Source organism: Dreissena polymorpha, chromosome 5 (genome assembly GCF_020536995.1).
Source record: "Dreissena polymorpha isolate Duluth1 chromosome 5, UMN_Dpol_1.0, whole genome shotgun sequence".
Taxonomy (NCBI): domain Eukaryota; kingdom Metazoa; phylum Mollusca; class Bivalvia; order Myida; family Dreissenidae; genus Dreissena; species Dreissena polymorpha.
Window position 1 is genome coordinate 127613825 of NC_068359.1, and position 15741 is coordinate 127629565.

General features: G+C 36.2%; 1 protein-coding gene across 2 annotated transcripts in view; it reads left to right on the forward strand.

Annotated features, from left to right (window-relative positions):
* The first annotated feature begins 539 nt into the window (after positions 1–539).
* The window catches only part of LOC127881421 (cyclin-dependent kinase 17-like), an 88653-nt gene continuing 73451 nt past the window's right edge, over positions 540–15741 (forward strand). Inside the window, exon 1 of one of the 2 annotated variants that reach the window (XM_052429294.1) lies at positions 540–680. The gene's annotated coding sequence lies outside the window, so the exon portion shown is untranslated. The remainder of the gene's footprint in view (positions 681–15741) is intronic. The other variant, XM_052429295.1, reaches the window with a different exon arrangement.

A 15741-nucleotide genomic window follows, 5' to 3' on the forward strand; every position in this document is an offset into this window, starting at 1 on the left:
TCGATGTTTACAGCAAATGTTAATGTAAATCACACTGTCGAAACAATTATTGTATTTTTATATTTCTTCGAACTGGTTTTGAAAACTACATATTGTCAAAATGGCCGTGATTTTATTTTATAAATTTAATTCCTCGAAATAGCGTTCGTGAATAGGTGTGTCCATATCCATCGTTTCTCTCTCTGTGTTTATATACATGAGGACCATTATTTTATAACACTGCGGTAATACAACTTATATGCATATGGTATGTATCTAGCATCCAGTGAGTTACACATTCGGCATTCTATACATAGATGGTGACGTCACTACGTTATTATCACGGTCAGTAAGACCGGTGTGACACAATGACACGTTCGGTGTATTCGTAAACAAAATGATACTCTCTGTGTAGTGGAGTGTAATCCGCTTGTAGTGTGGCAGTAATTGAATGGTATTGGTTTATCCCATGCGCAATTATCGCTTACTTCAAGTAAATATTCACTGTTAAAATATCTAGTATTCTATATTAATCAAACCAATCATCATATTTTTGAGGATTTATATATAAGAATGAAGGTGTATTTTATGATGACATTCAGTACTTGCCCGTATTTATACTCGAATAATTTATTGATGTAAGCGCCGAAAATCCACAACAATGAAAATGGCCTCTCAGCTGTCTGTTATCATTGTTTAAGGTAAGACGACTCTAATACTGAATAAATAATCATGTAAACGGAGTTTGGGGCAGCTTTAGCAACATATTTTTTTATAAACATGCAGACCTCTTGCCTAAGGTCATGTTGTGTTTCATCACAGACGTTTTCTAAAGCCGACCCATGAATGTGTCAGTGCATTAAATCAACATTTGACGTGTTGTCGAGTTATTTTTGAAACCCAACATTTTTATGGATGTCATTCTTTATTCAGGAGCTGTTGAATTTGATCCCTGTGTCTATGTGTAACAAATCACATTCACAGTTCCTTGTTGTTATGCAGTGATTTTTTTTCACCCAATTGGGAACAGGTCATGTACCCATGCCATTGGGAAATCACCAAATTGGGAAAAAAAACAAGTCGCGAAATCTTCCAAATGAGAAAAATCAAGTTGTGAATGAATGGTATTTTAATGACTTTGTTTAACTTTTGTCAGCTTTAAATGACACAGAAAAGCAACATAAACTTTTATTCACATTCTTGCACAAACAACAACATGTATCAGAACACAGATTGTTACAGATATAGTAATCTGCTTGTATTGCTTTCAATCAGGGATCATATTTTTTTCTGTTTGTCGGTACTAGACCGATTGGGGTCATGAAAGACTGATTGAAAATCCCAAACAGTCGGTCCGATTCTGTTTGCTAAAATTCCCATGTCATGAAATCGATTACACCGTGTACATGCTAACATACCCTTTGGCCTAATGACATTCTTATCTCGATTATGTGTGATAAACCATACTCTGCAGTCTCTAAACCAGTCAGGGCCGGTTTATTGCACGTGAGACCAAGAATAAAAAACATGTGAACAGCTGATGAAAGACGCATCCGAAAAGACGCGTCTGAAAAATAGCGCTGTAACTAAACAAAACATGCCGATACATTTTCCACCAGCGTAATAATCCCGTAATATAATTATGAATGAAAGTCGCGGATCTGATTGACAGAACAGCCAAAAGTTATTTTTATGGGTGGAACTTCACATAAAATAGTTCACAAGAAAAATATTATGCATTGTATTAATCTTTAGTAAAACCTTGTTAGAATTGATAATAATTTGTGTACTTTATACTTTGTTGTTGAATAACTCACGACCAGAAAATTAGATGCGTGGTTTCAAGTGTTTCGCTCTCGCGATTAAATCCCTACGCATCTAAACTATCAGCCGTGGGTTATTTGACAACAAACTATAATGTACACGAATTATTTCTTAATTATTTGGTGTGTTATTGTCAGTAGCTCACCTACGCAAAGACATTTGTATGGTTCAGTGCATGTTTGCAAGCTATTATGACAACAATTTAAAGTCTCTACAACGCTCAAAATCAACGAAAATTTCGTTAAGTATTTCGTAAAATAAAGTTAACACCTTAACAATCAGTGTTCCTTATAGCAATAGACAACATTTCAACGCTAGATGTGGTATGATTACATAGATTTTTGTAGATACACAATGCTCTTTTTTATTTATTTGTAGCCACAATTAATTCCCGCAAATATATCTATTCATACAACACACGAACACCATTTTAGTGTTCATGTGTCGTATGAATAGATATGCAAAACAATAATAAAACGAGCATTTTGTATCTACAAACATCTATTTTACCAGACCACATCTGACGTCGAAATTTCGGCAATTGCCATAAGAAACACTGATTTTTACTTGGTTAAGTCTATTTTACGAACAATTGTACGAAATTTTCGTTGATTTTGAATAGTAATGTTACTTTAAAACATCGGTATAGACTAACACAGATTAAATATTGACATCAATGAAAAAGTCTGATAAAACAGCACACGAAACAACAATGAAATAGCAAATGATAAAACCAGTTGAGAAAACTCGTTCCGTTTAAAAAAAATGCCTAAGGGAGTTTTACTTGTACATTTATTATACCACCTTCATGAATGGCAATATCAATGGTATATATTTTAACGTAATTTGTCATGATTTCGGACATAAATTTTTCGGATACTTTTTCCCAATTTATATCCGGACCGATTGATGTTGTGGGAAAATATGATCCCTGCTTTAAATATATCAAAAATGGCGTCTTTCTAGGCTGATGAGAGTCCAGACAGACTGCATAGCCATATAACTTGACTACTGTCATCTTCGACAATTTGTGTTGCAGTGTACTGAGGGGGATAGGTGGACCAAAATCGCTAAACGATTTGCTTTTGACATCACTAGGCTTTAATTTTTTCTGTAATACTTACTATTGTGACACATGGGGAATATTGCCGGAAGCGTAAGAAAATTCAGACTGGTTTATATTTCGCAATAACATACACGTATTTAATGTGCAAATGTAACGTTAAATGTTTAAACCAGTCCAATGATGGAGAAATCAAATCAGTAGCAAGTTAAAAAGGTCTCGAAATACGTCAAGTTGGCATTTTCGGCGATTGTTTACTCGATTTTGATTGGGATTTTTTGTATTTTTTTTCGGAAATTGGGACGTGTCCAGTTCATTTTGGGAACGGGTCCGTAGGTCATTGGGAACGGGTCCGTTTACCGGACCCGTCCAAAGAATGAAAAAAAACACTGATGTTATGTAGGTTTTTTATTAACAAGACAATATCGCCTACAAGCCCTTGCCAATAAAGGTTACAGTATCATAAATAATTAAGTAATGTAGAGCTGCACTCTTAAAAAAACATCATATTTTTCTTGAAGCCATGTTTTACAGTTTAGACTGGTGTTTTGGCTTTATCTCTTGGAGATATTGAAAGGGAAAGAATCTAAAGGTGTTCACTACTAAAAGACTGACATAAGATAAAGGTGGAGACTTAAGTCCTAATTTGCACTTAAAAGGGTTACTTTCCACTACAAAATGGCTAGAAAAATGAACTTAATAAAGGTGCCAAAACAGTTGATTTTGATTTGTGTCAAGTTCTTTCTTGGTTTGAAAATGACATATCTTTTTTATTGCTTTAATTGATTCAGCTAAGAATGACCATTCAGAAAATGTATGGTTATGGTGGTCTCTATGTGCAAAATGTTGCATTTATTTTTGCTTAAAGTTGTCGCTTTTACATTGAACTATATTGAAAAATTATTTAGTATATTGTGGCCTAAACCTACATTTTCCACCATCTAAGTTCTAAACTTCCCCTCAAGTCAGCCGTTTGTAAACAAATTGGCAAGGGATACCACAAGTACAACAATATTGCATTTTACAACAATAAAATGTTATGCCAAAAAATTGGTTTTCACCAAATCATGCCTTGTTTGTGGCTATTTTCATGTCACGATCAGGGATCATATTTTCGAGCAACATTAATCGGTCTGGATTTAAATGGGGGAAAAAGTGTCCGAAAATTTTTATCCTAAATTATGACAAATTACGTTAAAATACATACCATTGATTTTGCCATTCATGAAGAGGGTATAATAATGTACAAGTTAAATTGCCTTAAGCATTTTTTTAAGGAACATACGAGTTTTCTCAATTGGTTTTATCATTAGCTTTTTCATTGTTGTTTCGGTAACTGTTTTAACTGACTTTTCATCGTTGTCAATATTATTAATCTGTGTAAGTCTATACAGATGTTTTAAATCGTTGTCGACTCGAAACTAGCTTACAAACATGCACTGAACCAAACAAATGTCTGTGCGTAGGTTGGCTACTGGCAATAATAAAACCAAATAGTTGAAAAACAATTCGTGTACGTTATAGTTTGTTGTCGAATAAACCACGGCCGATAGTTAAGATGCGTAGGGATTAAATCACGAGTGCAAAGCACGAGTGATTAGAAACCACGCATCTTAACTTCCGGTCGTGGGTTATTCAACAACAAACAATAAAGTATACGAATTAATCCGATCCTAACACGATTTTTACTAAAGATTTATACAATGTATATTGTTTTTCTTGTGTACTATTTTATGTGAAGTTCCGCCCATAAAAATAACTTTCGGCTGTTCTGTCAATCAAAACCGCAACTTTCATTCATTTATTGCCGGATTATTACGCTGGTGGAAAATGTATCGGCATGTTTTGTTTAGTTACAGCGCGTGCTTTCAGTGTATAAGGTCCACCCACAATTATTGCAGAATATCCAATTTTCTTCTTTGTTTATATGAAAGTTTACTGACTGTATCATGCATGAAATGCACAATTTCCACGAGGATAACATCGAGGTTTTAATCTCCGAAGTAACTGTCAACGATTTTATCGTGGACGAGCACACATTACGGACCGATTAGTGTGCTAGGTATAAGCCAGTGAAATTATCGATTGATATTGACACTGGGTTATTCACGCTTGACTAATACACAACCGCGTTCGTTGTTTGGGGTCATATGCTGATACTAGTCGACTGACGATCAATATACTGGTCCTGACCGGTTTAGAGACTGCAGTGAATGGTTTATCACACCTTCGAGATAAGAATGTAATTAGGGTATGCTAGCATGTGCACTGCGTAATCGATTTCATGACATGGGAATTTTAGCAAACAGAATCGGACCGACTCTTTGGGATTTTCAATCAGTCTTTCATGACCCCAATCGGTCTAGGACCGACAAAACCGAAAAAATATGATCCCTGGTCACGATTATAACTTAATCGCACATGAAGGGATTTCATAACTAATATTTACTATAAGAAGATGATGTGAAGAAACTGTCCCCAACCCAGCTTTCACACCAAAATCCTTTGATATCCGATGGACACCATTGAAAAGAGTAGATAACAGCTTGCAGATTTTTTAGGTGTAGCTTTGATGTATGTCATTCCCTTTCACTGCTGTGATTGCGGTGATAGTCAAAGACTTGTGTATTTAATTGGTTTTATTGTTGTATGCTATTTCAACTGGAAATATGATTGCAAGGTAATTACATGTATAATATTTTATTTAGAATCTTGTTTATTAAAATTATAATACCACCACAATGTAACTACGCCCCCCCCCCCCCCCCCCCCCCCCTTCAAAAAAGAAATAAAAGTATACTTTTGTTTTTGGGGTGCGTGGAATTGGATGTAAATTTAATGCACACCTGTATTCTTTTATTAAGTTGTTTGTTTTGGTCTTTTCATTTTACTTGAATTCAATTTACAAATTAAGTTAATTGAATTAGCAGGATTTACAATTAGCGTTTTGTATTCAGTGATTTCAAATGGTAAAATAGTGCAAATAATTACAAGATATATATATAAGCTTTAACCAAAAACATGAGTTCTCCTTGCTTATTTCTGATTTCTCCTTAAATGCCAGTCAAGAGAAAAGTGACTTCTCCCTGAAATTTTACTCTAGGCCGACCCCTGGGAGTAATCAGAAACATGTTTAACAGATCAAGTTTACAGAGATGCATATAAACAGGGCTCGCGCTCTCGTTCGCCATTTGAGCCATTTGTGAAAATATTGAGAACTTGCCTCAAGAAAAATCTGATTTGCGAAAATGCTAAAATCTCGTAAAATTTCATTGAAAACATCCGCCATTGAAATCCAGACTGGTTTTCTATATTTTTCTTCTTGTTTCAATGAAAGTGTTCCGAACTTGAACAATAAACGAAAATTGATCTGCTCTAGAACATTGACCTTATTGTTATTGAAGTGCATGTGATAGCTGGCCAATCAACATTGATTTCGCTCACACTTAATAATGAGTCATTCATGCGCAGACACTGTATACTTGGAATACACAGTTGATATTGTCGTCTGCCAACAATATAGCGGCCGATTGCAAACGTCGTATTTAAAGATAAACAAATGAAAAGAAGCGTAACAATAAATAAATTATTTCTAAGCTGATCTCTTTACACCTTTCTACCAACTACCGATCTGAATTAAAGGATGATAATTAAATAATGAGTTATATGTCGATGATGTTACACCTATCTGCCCATTATCGTTGGAAATTAAAAGGTGATAATTAAGTTGTATTTTACCTACAGACTATGCCAATGCTGTAAAACAATATGTCAACCAAATTGTATATTAATTATTTATTTGCTAGGTACCTGGTTTTCATTTTCTGCAGTCAAATGATATGCACATTTTATTTCATGTGCAAAACGCGTACAATTTTTCAGACTGTCCTTTTTGGATACATTATTTTTCGTAGATTATAATTTATTTTCGAAGTTCTATATAGAAGAAATAGAATGAGGCATACACACGTGGTGATACGGACAGTGAGGTTTTAATATAATATTTCCAATTATATTCACCTGAAATTGCAATTAGAAAGGGCTCTGGGTGGGGTGGGGGCTCTACCCTTTATTCCTGTTGGGTTCATGCGGCTGTGATTCCAAGACCCCCGGCCTAATTTTCAGGATTGTAAATTTGGGGCAATGGACACCAATTTTAAATGTACATGTATAAAATAACTTAGTATTTAAAACCCAGTTTTCGTGCGCCGAAAAATGATAACTGGTTGGCTCAAAGAAATTTTGGGGCAGCGCTAGCCCTGATATAAAGTAGATCTTTGTGTCTTAACCATAATTTTATTGACATTGTGCATGATTGTATTAAAAAAATTGGCAACAACCATACAGCTTGCTTTAAGGTCAAGGTTTAAAAAATGTTATAACAATGAAACCAGTTACAATGGTAAATGCCTTGTTTTTCCTTTCTCAATTAACTTGACTTATTGCTTTATTTATTATCTTTTTTCTCCATAATGTTCTCCGATTATATCTTTCTGACAAACCATATCTTTATTGAACTTTCATGCCAGCTGAAGCTGAAGCAAGACAAAAAGTGCTCCAGACTTTTATGATGTTTTATGCTTTGAATCAATCATTTGAGATGCTGATTCCATCTGATAAGTTAATGCACTTCTTGTATATTTTGTCCTTCCATTTACAGGGGTGGCGAAATCAAATGTCCGAGTTGCCCGAGTCGTACATTTGCTTGTCTGGGCAACTGATTTTTTTCAATTAAGTTGTACGTGGACAACAAGTTTTTGAAAAGTCGGGTCCAGGTATACAAAAAAATACATTGAATTAAAGCCGTAATTAAGTTTTACAAAACCGGATGTTGACATGCGATTACATTGTCAGTGCTATTTGCGGAGCAATCAAGCTAAAATACGGGCACTCCCCTGCGCAGTGATCTCCCTTATTCTATAAGATACCAGGAGCATTCCGCATTTTAAACATTCGGCCCGACTGTTAGACAGTGTACAGACTGGTTTCTTTATTTTTACAGTCAGACGGAAATAAAAAGTATCAAAGTAAGATAATCAAAACACGGTCTACCTTGTCATTTAAGACGACTTTAATGGTAAAAATGGAACATTTATTTTTTTTAAATCTTCAACAAAGGAGCAGAAACCCGAAGCTTTGAGCAGTCCACCTCCCAAAAAAACTAAGAAAGATTATGATAAAAATATGATCTATTAAACGCACCAGAACTTTTCAAGAAACTTGGCTCACAGATTTTCAATGGTTACCAGTTGATGATAATCAAATTGCTACCAGTAGCGGAGCATCAGTCTGATGAGGTCCACATATTGGACTAGTTGAATTTGTTAAGATTACGGTGTACTTATGTTCAACAAATGTTTTAATAACACTAGCTTTGCAAGATTGAAAGTTTTAGAAAGTCTTTATATTGTTTATAATATACTGCTATAATGAATGTACTATTGAAATACAACTATAAACAAAACTAGCAAATCATACTCATTTTGGTATATTCCACATTGTTTTACATTAATCAATAAATGCGTTTATAATATATAAACATTAACAGACCAGTGTAGTTCAGCAACGGACAAGTTAAATTTCCTAAATGGTTGTCCGTGGACAAGTATAGTTTTTGAGATTTCGCCACCCCTGATTTATATGATATAGTTCTAGAAAAAACACTGATATTTTAATAATATATTAAGTTACAGAATAACACAAACCAGGGCTTTCCTTAGACCTCAAATCTCAAAAGTCAAGGACTCTTGGGACCATATTTTCAAGAGTCAAAATCAAACTTCTGAGAGTCCTAATAATAACGCAGGAGAGTCAATGACTTTTTGCAATTTAAGCAAATTACTGAGATATAATATATAAAAAGCAACAAATAAAAAGATACATGTATGTTAACATTTATTTCTTACATTTTACTGTCACTACAACACTATGCATTTAAACACAATATTTCAATGATTAATAAATACAAAACATGTATTCTAATACAACATTAACTTCATGTATACAGCAGAGTAATATGTCATATGTTCTTCTTTCGCACGTTTGGGGGTGTTAGGAGCACTGTCATTTAGATCTAAAGTACGCTTTGTCGTTGGCGTCTTACACACACTTTCAGAGTTACTACCGATTCCGAATTCGAAAAGGTTTCTCTGCGACATTTTCCGAATGCACTAGCACAATTACACTTTGCACAATTACACTTTATCCAACAACTTTGTTTGACCGTTTCGCGTGGCTATTAAATTAAGAATGAAATACAAAATGTGAAAAAAAAAACATTTCCGCTGGCTATCACAAAAAAACAACAACATACGGGTGGTACCTAAACACAATAGCCTATATAAATCGGTAAACTATAAAAGGATATTATTTCTACTCGCCGATAAAGGTGCCTCCGTATTTAATCCCATCAAAAATTCCGACGCCCTTTAATTATTTCATGTGCCATCTTCACGGAAGACGTGCGACAAACACGCCGTTTTCTATGCCTTCTCAAACGGTCAATTATTACGCCTACATGTATTTTGTAATCAATTAGCTCATGCAAAAATTGTCACTTTGCCACAAGGCCAGTTGTATCGGTTCTATAGTTATTTTTAGCAACTTTGATGCAAAGCGTGTAATTTGACGTTGTAGACAGTACATATGCCAGCATAACTTTCACGCGTCTTTGAACTGAGCAATCATGAAGTGAAACAGTGATGGGTGCATTCAGCTTTGAAAATACATTCTGCCATACTCTGGAAATAGCTCAAAATATGCTTTACGGTGTTATGTGGATATGGATGTTATTATTTTATATTGAATATTATTAAAACTGACGCGGATGAGTCCATTCTGTTTTGGTGGGTTTATAGTTCTTCTTAAATGCTCTGAGCTGTTATGAGTACATACGTACAGCTCAGAGAGTCAATAGCTGGGAGTTGGATTATTGCAACTAGGTGGGTTTAATACACGTCTTTTCCGCAAACAGCTGATAACAAACGCTATGATAAATAATGGAAAGTTAATACACGCGTCATCGAACCAGCAGTGTTTTAATTGGTCAATACTAGATTTCTTAATTATTCAAACTCCGCCTACTGGGTGGACTTGTGCTTCGATGATTGGAAACGGGCGTTAACGATTAGCGTGTACTAAATGAGATACTCCGCCCCGAGCCAATTATCGCTTAGTCTAAACAACTTTTGATCTCGTTGACGCAAGTCGGTATATTCCCCCGGGTCAAATGTGACGCATGACGTAATTTTCTCAAGAGTCAAAAAGGGGTCTTCTGTAATTTTCAAGCGTCAAAACCCGGGAGCTCGGGTCAAAGGAAAGCCCTGACAAACCTTTGTATATTCATAGCTTCAGTTTATTAATTGTAAACTAATGAAATGCATTTGGTTCAAAATAATCAGTTATAAAAACAACGATTTATTGAACATCACTAAATACGTTATAGTTCAGGACATTACTTTACAAATGTGTATCATAATTATATAAAAATACTCATGAAAATCAAAGAAAATAAAACAAATATGCACCTACCTCCTAATTGCCAATTCCTTTTTTGTCTGCAGTTTGGTTTATTGGCTGAAGTTTGTTTTATCTGCTGCGAGTTTGGTTTATCTGCTGCGAGTTTGGTTTATCTGCTGCAAGTTTGCTTTATCTGCTGCAAGTGTGGTTTATCTGCCGTAAGCTTGGTTTATCTGCTGCATGTTTGTTTTATCTTCTGCAAAGTTGGTTTATCTGCTGCACATTTGGTTTATCTACTGCACATTTGGTTTATCAGATTACCTGCTGCGCATTTGGTTTATCAAATTATCTGCTGCATGTTTGGTTTATCTGCTGCAAGTTTGGTTTTTCTGCTGCAAGTTTGGTTTATCTGCTGAGCATTTGGTTTATCTGCTGCGCGTTTAGTCTATCTGCTGCACATTTGGTTTATCTGCTGCAAGTTTGGTTTATCAGATTATCTGCTGTACATTTGGTTTATCTGCTGCAAGTTTGGTTAATCATATTATCTGCTGTACGTTTGGTTTATCTGCTGCAAGTTTGGTTTATCTGCTTAAAGTTTGGTTTATCTGCTGCACGTTTGGTTTATCTGCTTCAAGTTTGGTTAAACAGCTGCACGTTTGGTTTATCTGCTGCACATTTGGTTTATCTGCTGCCAATTTGGTTTATCATATTATCTGCTGCAAGTTTGGTTTATCTGCTGCAAGTTTGGTTTATCTGCTGCAAGTTTGGTTTATCTGCTGCAGGTTTGGTTTATCTGCTGTGCATTTGGTTTATTGTCATGAATGGGGTTAAAAACCATGTTTTCTTGTTTAAAACTGTAAAACATAACATCTTTTTTTCTGCTCTTCACAGCTTTACAGAATTTTCATGGCAGAATAATCAAGCTATTGTTTCTGCATCAAGTCCAAATAGTAAGTGCCTTTAGAGTTCCAGTGGCTCAAAGAGGTCTCAACTAAATTTTGCTGCTTTATTGGTGTCGCTCTGGAGAGCCGCGACAAGTATGTAATGCATTTTTTTCGCTTATGGGAGGAGCAGTTATTGTACAGATCAATTTATATATTTTTGTTTTAAGAATATCTTGCATAGTGGTGATTTTTTGTGTAAATAAGTGTTAATAAATACTGCATTTGTGCCTATAATATTTATTACAACATTTATTGCCAACAATGCATAGTTAATTCTTTTAATTAATAGCTAAACACAGGGACTGGGCACTAATAAAAGATCACAGGGACTGGGCAAATACGCGAACTGGTGAAACTTTAAATTAATAGTCAACATTTTTGACTCAACTTTCAACAGTGGATGAGGTGTCCGCCTAGCGATCAGGAGTTGGTGGGTTCGATTCCCAGGCAGGGGGCATTGTTTTATATGTTATTTATTTTATTTATATATTTATATATATTATATTTTTAATATTTATATATATACAGTGTTTTTTTCAGTTTTGGGGGAAGGGGGTCGGGTCTCCTGAGGGGGGAAAATTGGCGCGTAACAGGGGAAAAGGGGGAAATTTCTATGCTTAGCTAGTAACAGTACAAAATCAAGTTTTAACACTATAATTCACCATACAGAGGGATAAAAACATAATTTAAACTCTTTTATTCATAAACATGTTATGTTCATGTTCAAAGTTCAACATTTCTGGGCTTTTCAGCGAATTTATCAATTATTCTGGTGACCTCCTTTTCACCAAGTCTCTCCGTGTTCAGACAAAGTCTGATCAGGGACTCCAGTGTAGCTTCCCCAAGCCTGTTTCTCTGTGGCGTGCAAAGCAGGTTGAGCAAACTAAACAGTCTTTCAACACTCTGTTGACCGGACGTTTCTGGCGTTTCACTGCCGGTATTTGAAGAAGACTGACTTAAGTTGTACTTGTTTGAAAAGAATATCAATTTAAAACAGATTTGTCAATTTTTTTACGATAGCTTTTGTTGGTGTGCGACATGTTGGAATACGTATGGTTTGCGGTAGATGTCGTAAAGCGAAAATCGTGATAGTGAACTACGTACGGTTTGCGGTAAAGGCTAAAATAAAGTAAACACGCAGATGCAGTTCAGGAAAATTGTAGTAAATTCGTTACGAAAGACGTATTTAAATGAAGTATTGATTAAAATTGAATAACACTTCCAAGAGGGGAATTTTAAAAATATTTTGGGGAAAAATATATACTCTAAAGATAGGGGAATGGGGCCGAATAACGCAGAATATTTCATAAAAAAAACACTGATATATATTATATATTTATGCCCCCCTTCGAAGAAGAGGGGGTATATTGCTTTGCTCATGTCGGTCTGTTGGTCGGTCGGTCCGTCCACCAGGTGGTTGGCAGACAATAACTCAAGAACGCTTAGGCCTAGGATCATGAAACTTCATAGGTACATTGATAATGACTCATAGATGACCCCTATTGATTTTGAGGTCACTAGGTCAAAGGTCAAGGTCACTGTGACCCGAAATAGTAAAATGGTTTCCGGATGATAATTCAAGAACGCTTATGCATAGAATCATGAAACTTCATAGGTAGATTGATCATGACTAGCAGATGACCCCTAATGATTTTCAGGTCACTAGGTCAAAGGTCAAGGTCACGGTGACCCGAAATAGTAAAATGGTTTCCGGATTATAATTCAAGAACCCTTATGCCTAGGATCATGAAACTTGATAGGTAGATTGATCATGACTAGCAGATGACCCCTATTGATTTTCAGGTCACTAGGTCAAAGGTCAAGGTCACAGTGACCTGAAATAGTAAAATGGTTTCCTGGTGATAACTCAGGAAAGCTTATGGCTAGGATCATGAAACTTCATAGGTACATTGATCATGACTCGCAGATGACCCCTATTGATTTTCAGGTCACTAGGTCAAAGGTCAAGGTCACAGTGACAAAAACAAAATGGCTGTCACTACAACTTAGAGCCCATATGGGGGGCATGCATGTTTTACAAACAGCCTTTGTTTTATATTATTTTAAATATAATTAAAAAATACTGCGAGTACTCTCGCTTTTCGGATGTTACCTCTCGACTCAAGGTAAACAACGCGCGAAGTGTATGTCATTTGCGGATGCGTAGGGAACTATCGGCTTTGTGTGGTTAAACTCGCTCTAAATAAACAATTTTGACATGGATTTAACAGGAATGAAATAAACCTTTTGAGGTACATCGTTTATTGCGGCAATGTTTGAATTCATTCAGAAATTATTTTAGTTGTTTCCTTAACCGCTCGACTGGAGGTAATTGGGAGGATATTGTTTTTCGCAAGTCCCATGCGGCAACCATTTGTAAACATTTACCTAAAGCTAATGTATCGATGAATTTCATAAGTTGAATGTATTTCCTTCAGCCAATCAAAAAGCCCAGTTTATCACTTACAGTCAATTAAGCGTGCAGTTTAGCTGGCGAAGGTTAGATGGTCTGTTCACATGCCTGGGGGCTAATCACACAAATTGACAGCTGTTAATGGCCTAATTAGGGGCATATGACAGGAAATACACAAGTGGATTGGAACTGTAAGGGGCTCATTTTTTTTAATCATATCTAGCCAGCCAGCTGGGGGGGCTTTTGCCCCCTAGCCCCCCACCTAAATACGCCTTTGGTTTTAATGGGACCTAAATACAATGTTGCACATTTTTATTAAAATTAGTGGATGCCGCGTGGTGACAACGTTAATTAAAATTTCTTACATCTCTTAAATATCAAATGAAAAAATACACATGTTTTAGGTGACACTATCAATGCGCATTTTGTGAGATGAAGCAGATTTTTTAAAACCTTCACAGTTCTGTTCCATTAATGAAAATTGGACACGAATGCCAGTAAAAAAAGGAAACCAATTTTAATAAAATGAACTATGGAATATTTGGGGGTTACAACACAAAATCATAGATAATGGTTATTTGGGGGTTATAACACAACATCATAGATAATGGTTATTTGGGGGTTATAACACAAAATCATAGATAATGGAACACAAAATCATAGATAATGGTTATACCAGTATCTTTTTCTATTTTGATTAAAATAATAGGCCAATATATTAATATTTACAGTAGAAAAAAATCGTTCCATGTAACTTCATTGAGTGCCTTTTACACTGAAATTCCCGACGCCCTTTGATGCTTTGCATCAATACTTATCTTGTATAAGCTGGACTGGAGTCATTATTTTTCCATTATAATGACACAATTCATAGTGTAATTAAACATATGCATCATCAGTGCTCCAGCCAGGATTTGAAAAGGGCAGGGGTGGCTTTTTTGTCAAGAGGGCACATTCGACGCGCAGTATTTTGTAAAAAGGGCACTTTCAAGCGCGTGGGCATTTCTAGAATGCTTTCTGTAGCATATTAATTTATATGTTATTAATAATTATTAGAATATATTATTTCCATTAATATTAAACCATTATTAAACCATTAAAAATTAATGTCTACAATTAGGAATAAATTACCTACAATGTAATAAGAGATTTATTAAGCATCATATGTAAAAAAAAACAATTTTTTTTTAATATTTTTTTTTAGGGCAGGGGGGGGGGGCCATAGGAAGGGCAGGGCAGAGGTTCAGGAGGGCAGTGCGGGGCGCCCTTCAATTTAAGCCTAGCTGGAGCACTGCTGCATGTCACTGTCACATAGCATAGACTGCATTTACAGTGCTCCAGCTAGGTCTAAATGGAATGGCACCGTGCCCTGCCATTCCGACGCCCCACTGTGCCCTTCTGAGGCCCCGTCCTGCCCTTTTATTTCTAAAAAAATAAAAAAAATTGGTAGACTATTCCACATGGGTAGACTGTTGCACGTGGGTAGACTGATCCATGTGGGTAGACTAATCCACGTGGGTAGACTGTTCCATGTGGGTAGACTGATCCATGCGGGTAGACTGATCCACGTGGGTAGACTGTTCCATGTAGGTAGACTGATCCACGTGGGTAGACTGATCCATGTGGGTAGACTGATCCATGTGGGTAGACTGATCCACATGGGTGGACTGATACACATGGATAGACTGATCCATGCGGGTTGACTATTTCATGTGGGTAGACTGTTCCATGTGGGTAGACCGATCCATGTGGGTAGACTGTTCCATGTGGGTAGACTGATCCAAGTGGGTAGACTGTTCCACTTAGGTAGACTGTTCCTAGCAGGTAGACTGATCCAAGCAGGTAGACTGATCCAAGCAGGTAGACTGATCCATGTGGGTAGACTGATCCAAGCAGGTAGACTGATCCAAGCAGGTAGACTGATCCAAGCAGGTAGACTGATCCAAGCAGGTAGACTGATCCATGTGGGTAGACTGATCCATGTGGGTAGACTGATCCAAGCAGGTAGACTGTTCCACTCGAGTAGACTGATCCAAGTGGGAAGACTGTTCCACTTAGGT